We start from the raw sequence: 10,449 nt of genomic DNA on the forward strand, positions 1-10,449 counted from the left end.
TAAATTCGGGTAGTACCTACCCGTTAAGTTCATACTTAGTAGCTAATATACAATTCAACTACTATAATTCTATATGAAAAACTGATTATAATAATATTTCGCGTTCAAACTTTTATACAATATTTTACAAACTTACAATTCCGCTTATTTTACATAAAGCATGAAATATAGCACACAATAACTTTGATACAAGATAGTTGTGAAGATAATTCTAGCTAGTACACAAGTCATTCAGCAAAGGCAATAAAGACACGTAATTCATACGTCCATAAACAAGTCATGCATTCTGGTTTTACTAGGACTACTTCCCATCCTTGGTCTTGTGGAACATAACCGTTATGGCCGTTGATAAGACAACGTGTTGTAACGTCGTCAAAGGGACGAGGGTTTCGTAATGTCCAACAGTCCTGTAACAATCTAAAAACCTCATTTCTTACCCCAATTACCGATTCCGTCACTAGTGGAAACGTTTTGTTTAATTGTTGTAGCCCGATGTTCTTTTTCTCACTTTGGTGAGAAGCGAACATTACTAACCCGTAATCATAGCATGCTTCTTTATGTTGCATGTTAGCCGCTTTTTCTAAATCATGAAGTCCTATATTCGGATACATTGAGTCAAAATAATTTCTTAACCCGTTGCGTAAAATAGCATTTGGGTTCCCCGCAATATATGTGTCAAAGTAAACACATCGTAACTTATGGGTTTCCCAATGTGATATCCCCCATCTTTCAAACGAAAGTCTCTTATAAACCAAGACATTCTTGAAACGTTCTTCGAATGTCTTACAAACTGATTTCACCGTAAATAGTTGTGCCGAAGAATTCTGACCGACTCTAGACAAGATTTCATCAATCATGTCTCCGGGTAGGTCTCTTAAAATATTGGGTGGTCTATCTATTTTGTGTTTTTATACTGTAAAATAGACAAGAGTTAGATTCATAAAAAAAATACTTATTAATACAAGCAATTTTTACATATATAATAAAGCATAAGCACACTATATTACATATATTACACCACACGAATACAACTATCTTATTCCGACTCGCTCGTTTCTTCTTCTTCTTCGGTTTTGGTTCGTTTTGCCAAGTTTCTAGGGATATATGATGTTCCCCTAATACGAGCTGTCGTTTTCCACAACGGTTTAGAAAAACCTGGTGGTTTAGAGGTTCCCGGGTCATTGTTACAACTTAAGGGCTTCGGGGGTTGACGATACATATAAAGTTCATCGGGGTTGGAATTAGATTTCTCTATTTTTATGCCCTTTCCCTTATTATTTTCTTTTGCCTTTTTAAATTCAGTTGGGATAATTTCTATAACATCATCGGAATTCTCGTCGGAATCCGATTCATCGGAGAATTGGTAATCCTCCCAATATTTTGCTTCCTTGGCGAAAACACCATTGACCATAATTAACCTTGGTCGGTTGGTTGAGGATTTTCTTTTACTTAACCGTTTTATTATTTCCCCCACTGGTTCTATTTCCTCCTCCGGTTCCTCCTCTTCCGGTTCTGATTCTTCTTCCGGTTCTGATTCTTCTTCCGGTTCTTCTTCGGGAACTTGTGAATCAGTCCAATATATATTCGACTCTTCGTTATTATTAGGTGAGTCAATGGGATTTGTGCTAGAGGTAGACATCTATCACACAATATCAAACATGTTAAGAGATTAATATATCACATAATATATACATGTTAATAATATATAGTTTCCAACAAAAATATTATGCAATCATTTTTAAAGAAAACACGGTCGAAGTCCAGACTCACTAATGCATCCTAACAAACTCGATAAGACACACTAATGCAAATTTTCTGGTTCTCTAAGACCAACGCTCGGATACCAACTGAAATGTCCCGTTCTTATTGATTAAAAATGTTCCATATTAATTGATTTCGTTGCGAGGTTTTGACCTCTATATGAGACGTTTTTCAAAGACTGCATTCATTTTTAAAACAAACCATAACCTTTATTTCATAAATAAAGGTTTAAAAAGCTTTACGTAGATTATCAAATAATGATAATCTAAAATATCCTGTTTACACACGACCATTACATAATGGTTTACAATACAAATATGTTACATCGAAATCAGTTTCTTGAATGCAGTTTTTACACAATATCATACAAACTTGGACTCCAAATCTTGTCCTTATTTTAGTATGCAACAGCGGAAGCTCTTAGTATTCACCTGAGAATAAACATGTTTTAAACGTCAACAAAAATGTTGGTGAGTTATAGGTTTAACCTATATATATCAAATCGTAACAATAGACCACAAGATTTAATATTTCAATACACATCCCATACATAGAGATAAAAATCATTCATATGGTGAACACCTGGTAACCGACATTAACAAGATGCATATATAAGAATATCCCCATCATTCCGGGACACCCTTCGGATATGATATAAATTTCGAAGTACTAAAGCATCCGATACTTTGGATGGGGTTTGTTAGGCCCAATAGATCTATCTTTAGGATTCGCGTCAATTAGGGTGTCTATTCCCTAATTCTTAGATTACCAGACTTAATAAAAAGGGGCATATTCGATTTTGATAATTCAACCATAGAATGTAGTTTCACGTACTTGTGTCTATTTTGTAAATCATTTATAAAACCTGCATGTATTCTCATCCCAAAAATATTAGATTTTAAAAGTGGGACTATAACTCACTTTCACAGATTTTTACTTCATCGGGAAGTAAGACTTGACCACTGGTTGATTCACGAACCTATAACAATATATACATATATATCAAAGTATGTTCAAAATATATTTACAATACTTTTAATATATTTTTATGTTTTAAGTTTATTAAGTCAGCTGTCCTCGTTAGTAACCTACAACTAGTTGTCCACAGTTAGATATACAGAAATAAATCGATAAATATTATCTTGAATCAATCCACGACCCAGTGTATACGTATCTCAGTATTGATCACAACTCAAACTATATATATTTTGGAATCAACCTCAACCCTGTATAGCTAACTCCAACATTCACATATAGAGTGTCTATGGTTGTTCCGAAATATATATAGATGTGTCGACATGATAGGTCGAAACATTGTATACGTGTCTATGGTATATCAAGATTACATAATATACAATACAAGTTGATTAAGTTATGGTTGGAATAGATTTGTTACCAATTTTCACGTAGCTAAAATGAGAAATATTATCCAATCTTGTTTTACCCATAACTTCTTCATTTTAAATCCGTTTTGAGTGAATCAAATTGCTATGGTTTCATATTGAACTATATTTTATGAATCTAAACAGAAAAATTATATGTTTATAGTCATAAAAATAAGTTACAAGTCATTTTTGTAAAGGTAGTCATTTCAGTCGAAAGAACGACGTCTAGATGACCATTTTAGAAAACATACTTCCACTTTGAGTTTAACCATAATTTTTGGATATAGTTTCATGTTCATAATAAAAATCATTTTCCCAGAATAACAACTTTTAAATCAAAGTTTATCATAGTTTTTAATTAACTAACCCAAAACAGCCCGCGGTGTTACTACGACGGCGTAAATCCGATTTTACGGTGTTTTTCGTGTTTCCAGGTTTTAAATCATTAAGTTAGCATATCATATAGATATATAACATGTGTTTAGTTGATTTTAAAAGTCAAGTTAGAAGGATTAACTTTTATTTGCGAACAAGTTTAGAATTAACTAAACTATGTTCTAGTGATTACAAGTTTAAACCTTCGAATAAGATAGCTTTATATGTATGAATCGAATGATGTTATGAACATCATTACTACCTCAAGTTCCTTGGATAAACCTACTGGAAATGAGAAAAATAGATATAGCTTCAAAGGATCCTTGGATGGCTTGAAAGTTCTTGAAGCAGAATCATGACACGAAAACAATTTCAAGTAAGATTTCCACTCGAAATAAGATTGTTATAGTTATAGAAATTGAATTAAAGTTTGAATATGATTATTACCTTGTATTAGAAATATAACCTACTGTAAGTAACAAAGGTTTCTTGATCTTGGATGATTACTTGGAATGGATTTAGAAAACTTGGAAGTAAACTTGCAATCTTGGAAGTATTCTTGATTTTATGAAACTAGAACTTTTGGAATTTATGAAGAACACTTAGAACTTGAAGATAGAACTTGAGAGAGATCAATTAGATGAAGAAAATTGAAGAATGAAAGTGTTTGTAGGTGTTTTTAGTCGTTGGTGTATGGATTAGATATAAAGGATATGTAATTTTGTTTTCATGTAAATAAGTCATGAATGATTACTCATATTTTGGTAATTTTATGAGATATTTCATGCTAGTTGCCAAATGATGGTTCCCACATGTGTTAGGTGACTAACATGGGCTGCTAAGAGCTGATCATTGGAGTGTATATACCAATAGTACATACATCTAAAAGTTGTGTATTGTACGAGTACGAATACGGGTGCATACGAGTAGAATTGTTGATGAAACTGAACGAGGATGTAATTGTAAGCATTTTTGTTAAGTAGAAGTATTTTTATAAGTATCTTGAAGTCTTTAAAAAGTGTATGAATACATATTAAAACACTACATGTATATACATTTTAACTGAGTCGTTAAGTCATCGTTAGTCGTTACATGTAAATGTTGTTTTGAAACCTTTAGGTTAACGATCTTGTTGAATGTTGTTAACCCATTGTTTATTATAACAAATGAGATGTTAATTTGTTATATTATCATGATATTATGATATATAATATATCTTAGTATGATATATATACAGTTAAATGTCGTTACAACGATAATCGTTACATATATGTCTCGTTTCGAAATCATTAAGTTAGTAGTCTTATTTTTACATATGTATTTCATTGTTAATACACTTAGTAATATATTTACTTATCATTTAACATAATTAACCAAGTGTATCAATATCTTAATATGATTCATATGTACCTAGTAAGACGTTGTTATAACGATAATCGTTATATATATCGTTTTCGAGTTTCTTAAATTAATAGTCTCATTTTTATGTATATAACTCATTGTTAAAATACCTAATGAGATACATACTTATAATAAAATCATGTTAACTATATATATAACCATATATATGTCATCGTATAGTTTTTACAAGTTTTAACGTTCGTGAATCACCGGTCAACTTGGGTGGTCAATTGTCTATATGAAACCTATTTCAATTAATCAAGTCTTAACAAGTTTGATTGCTTAACATGTTGGAAACACTTAATCATGTAAATAACAATTTCATTTAATATATATATATAAACATGGAAAAGTTCGGGTCACTACAGCAGGTGGTACATCCGACATCTGAACAAGGAAAAATAAATTTTCCATGTCAGTAAGTCATAAAGCAAGCACGTATTAGGCCAACAGTTTAAATCATGTATAATAATAAATAGCATGGAAATAATAACGAATTGTACGGAAGTAGCATGCAATCGAAAGCAAGTAATATCATACAGTAGTGAAATCAGGTAGTAGCGTATGGCATATAGCAGTAAAAGTAAGCAGCAGCATGCAGTAAGTTTAGTGGAATCAAGTAAACTAGCAAGTTGTAGATTAGTCCTATTAGTGAATCCTAATCGGGTAGGTCTTAGACTCACTAATGCAACCTAATTCCCTAAAACTAATGCTCTGATACCAAATGTGATGCCCCGTACAAAACCATCGTGTACGAATCATTAACAACAGGATCATTACAAGGTTAAGTACTATATGCGTTTTCAAAAAGAGTTTGCATTCATTAATAAAGTGATGTCTAAATCAACATCGAATGTTTTACAATCCAAAAGCATGCTTCACTAAGTAGAAGCAAATAATAAGTGTATGTGACCACAATGGTCGTTATAAGTCATAGTTCAAAAGTACTAATATTTGAATGCAAAATAAAGTAATTCATGCGATAACAACTCTAAGCAGCGGGTGTCTACAGCACGACTAGTACACAGGGGAAGCTAGCCTCAAGCACCTGAGAAAAACATGCTTAAAAACGTCAACACAAAGGTTGGTGAGCTATAGTTTAAGTATAACAGTAAGTAAGGTAGGCCACGAGATTTCAGTGCTACAAAGAGCGTTTCAAAACAGTATGATAATGTATATGTTAACCGTGGGCACTTGGTAACTAACTTAACGTTTATACCCCCTGAAAGTACACTTGACAAGTGCGTATGTTTACGAAGTATTAAACACTCATTAAATGCTAGCGCTACTAGCCCGAGTGGAGATGTCAAACCCTATGGATCCATATCTAAGATTCGCGTTCACGGTTCAAAAACCAATGATTAAACGTTACCGAGCTAAAGGGAATGTTTCTGCCATTATATAACCCACACATATATAAGTTTAAGTACTCTTGCCTAGTATGTAAAACATAAAATCCGCATGTATTCTCAGTTCCCAAAATAAGTTAAAGTAAAAAGAGAATGCTATAACTCACAATGATAAAGTAGCGGTAAAAGTCGAGTTGGGAAAAGTGTGCAAGTAATCGGTTTGAAAGTCCTCAACCTAAGTCAAATAGTACTAAGTCAGTAAATCGTTTTAATAGGTTTAAAAGTATGTAAATAAGGTCTTAAGGGTCATCATCATTCATCATCAAATATAAGGCGTAAAGTAAGTTTCGTTTATGAAAGTAGTTTAAAACAAAGGCTAACTTCAGTCAGTCACCACGGCCTCTACCCTTACTGAATTAAGGTGAGAACAGTGGACATGGCTCTGTATATGAGTCCTTTAAGTGTGGTAAAATTTACAGAAGCAAAATCGTCTTTGTTTGACCGTGGCGACGGTCTAAGTGCGAGTAGGTCAGAAATTTCTGCACAACGTTAAAAGGACATAGTGACGATCGGAGGGCCATAAATCCTAAACCGTAACTCGGATTGAGACGAGTCCTATATGAAAAGTTATCTACTCGAAAATATCTATTTGAAAATAATAATCACAACAGCCCAGGTCTACTGGTCTGTTACAGAAACCATAAAACAGTAGGTAGCAGACAGAAAGCAGAAAAATAATGGGTTCCGGTGAGTTTGATGCTTGATGCTTATCACGGTTCTCATCCTTGATGCGTATAGCTTCAAGTGTACAACTAGTTGATGTGTTTGCATCATCTTGACCAAGATTTGACCATCATAACCCAAGTGCAAGTCTAAGACATGAAGCACAACTCACTGAAGTGTTGCAAGTGTTTTGATGAGCCAAAGTTACATCAAAGTCTTAGATCTAACACATACATGAACTTTAAGACTAATAATAAGTTACAAACTTGAAAGTAAACTAACTAATCAAGATCTTAAGATGTAGAACATAATTCTTAGTTAGATCTTGAAGATCCAAGACCCAAAAGTCTAGATCAAGCATAAGTATACAAAGTTATATTTAAAGAAAACTTATTTACATGTTCTTGAACTTTTAAGTTAACTTTTAGTTCCAAGAGATATGAGATCAAGACTAACTTGTAGTACTTGACCAACAACAACCAAAATCATAAAATTAAAGTGCAAGTAAAACTAAATAAACAAGTAAAAGGTTCATGGTTATTCATACTTTTAAAGATTCAACCAAGGTTTGATCTTTAAGTAAAGTAAACTTTAAGTTTACTTCAAGAACTACAAGTATGAGTTACAACACAAGAACTTTCTTTCTTTAACAAGTATTGGAGATCATAAACTAAGAAGTTTATGTCTTGTGTGTTCTTGTTAGAACAAGATAGATGAAGAATCAAACTAATAAGTTTGCTTCTTAGAAGATCATAAGTAAATAACAAAAACAACTAGTAATTACAAGTAATCAAAGATAAGTAACAAGTAAACAAAAGAATGATGATGATGAATGATCTTGGTTCGGTTTTACAAAGAGAAAAAGAAGGAAGAAAATATTCAAGTTTACTTACAAGAACTAGAGAAAAATGAGAGGAAAGTTGAGAGGATTTTTGCAAGTAAGTGTGTGTGTGTGTGTGTTTGAATGAGGTTTACAAGTAATGAAGTAATACAAGGAAATGAACCAAAAACTCCCTCCAAGTCCCTCTAGGCCTACGGCCTGCAGCAGAAACAAAAGGGGGAAGGGAAGAATTCAAGGGTCACTATAATGTAAAGCTCATAAAAGTTGGATAATAAGTGTTAGTTCATGGGGATTATGGACAAACTAGATTCCAAGTCAAGTTAACTAACTAGTTTCCATTTAACTTGATACTTACAAGTAGTGTTGGGCTAATAAGTCCATTAATAATGTAGGGTGGGCTTCTAAAGTCCAATAACACTAGTAAAGGCCCAAGTTCAAATAAAAGCCCAAGTATGAATGTAATTAACAAGTTAATCCAATTAAAAGTCCAAGTAACTAACTAACAACCTTAGTTAATTAAAATGATTAATAAAATTAATCATGAATGCAAATAATATCTAAAAATATTATTCGTGAAAGTTCTGGGTGTCACAAAGACGTTTCGGGCAATTAAAGTCAAGTTCGGGCAATCATGGCAACATGTAAATGTAATAACATACATTCGTTTTATCACACGTATTAATAATAACAATTATTAATAAATAAACGTTGGAAAATCCAGGGTCGTTACAAAGGTATTCGCTAAAGATTTCATCAGAAACAGAATCATCCGGACTCTTTATGTACAAGTTTAGTCCTTGTAATTTGTTCAGTGTCTCCTTCATAGTTTGCTCAATTCGCAGTTTCAAACTTTTTCTGAGCTTTGTCAACACACTAATCTTTATTATCAAACTTTTGACTGTTTTGGTTGTCTACAGTTTCTGCTGCTTCATTAAGCTTTTTTCAAAATTCAATGTATTGATTCGTAGACTGGGTGCTTTTCAGAATTTCAGAATGGAAGATCATAGTTCTAAGAGATAAATGTTATATGTATACATATAACTGTTGATGTAGAAACGCTGCGAGATTTGAAATACTGTTTGCTAATTCTCGGTAATTGATATGACAATTCTCGTTATAAGATGCCGATGAGTTCATAATAAGACTTCAATACATAATTATAGTGATTTATCGGAGAGATTTAAGCCAAGAAGCAACGAGGTTGTTGGTACGTCTGCTGGTATTATGGTGGAATATAAAAGGTTCTCTGGTAACAATAAAAGAGCATGCATATAAATCAAGGTGATAATAAGGTTATTTTGAACGAAAAGTCGAAGTTGACTTGCCGGAGCTGTGACAAAATTGGCTAATTTGGAAAGAGATTGGAAAGTTATTTTCGGTAATAATAACGCTAAAGGAAATTAGCACAGCTATGCGTTAAACGTTTACTCAGTTTCCGAGAGTTTTCAGGTGCATAACTATACGCATCAATATTTTCTTCTGTAGAAGAAGTGCGGTTAGTTCATCCTCCCGATTGAGGTGTTTTCAAGATTTATGAAAGGTTTGAACGCAGATTGTAATCGTCAATATACAAATGAGGTTTAAGATGAAATCAAGTGGCAAACTTGAAGAATTGTTTAGTTTCATATGTTATAATAATTATTTTAATTCATTTTAATTGTCCAATGTTGGCAGTCCACTGTCGATAGTCCACAGTTAACAGTCCAATAATTCATATATAGTTTAATATATAATATTCGAATTAATTAATACGTATCGTGACCCGTGTATATGTCTCAGACTCGATCACAACTCAAAGTATATATATTATTGTAGAATCAACCTCAACCCTGTATAGCTAACTCCAGCATTACTGCATATAGAGTGTCTATGGTGATTCCAAATAATATATATAGATGCATCGATATGATATGTCAAAACCTTGTACACGTGTCCCGATATTTAAATGCGTAAATAACAGTATTTAAATGACGATAAATAAAGTGCGTAAAATAAATAACAGAAATTAAATGACGATAAATAAAATTGCGATAATTAAAATTGCGATAATTAAATTGCGATAAATAAAATGTAATCAGTTAGCTAGGAACAGTTAGCTAGGAATAGTTAGTGTGGATTCTTAACAAAATTTCTCATAGTTAATTTATTTGTTTCTAACAAATTTTATTTTGTCCAATGTTTTCTTCATTATGCCACTTGTTGGATTCTGATAGGTCAAAATCCAAATATGAAATTGAATGAAAATGGTTATTTTGTGGTGAACAGATACGTATATCTGTGGGTGTAAGTAGGATAGTAAATGACCATTGAATCAGATTCGAAGAATGTACAGTGTAACTTATTAATGTGAAATCTAAATATTCCTCGGGTATTACCTACCCGTTAAAATATTTTCACCATTAACAGTTTGTACAAAAGAATTTTTAATTACAATTTTGATGAAAATATATAAACATATATATTTTCTTCAGATGTAATCTTGGATTTGATGAATTCATATGATATTAATATCATCTGATTTATTGTTAGAACTAGAATACATAATCTCTAAAACATTAGAGATTACACAATTCGCCAGGTAGAACGAAGATAAATGATGTAAAACGATATGTAG

Source organism: Rutidosis leptorrhynchoides, chromosome 3, assembly GCF_046630445.1.
Source record: "Rutidosis leptorrhynchoides isolate AG116_Rl617_1_P2 chromosome 3, CSIRO_AGI_Rlap_v1, whole genome shotgun sequence".
Lineage (NCBI taxonomy): Eukaryota > Viridiplantae > Streptophyta > Magnoliopsida > Asterales > Asteraceae > Rutidosis > Rutidosis leptorrhynchoides.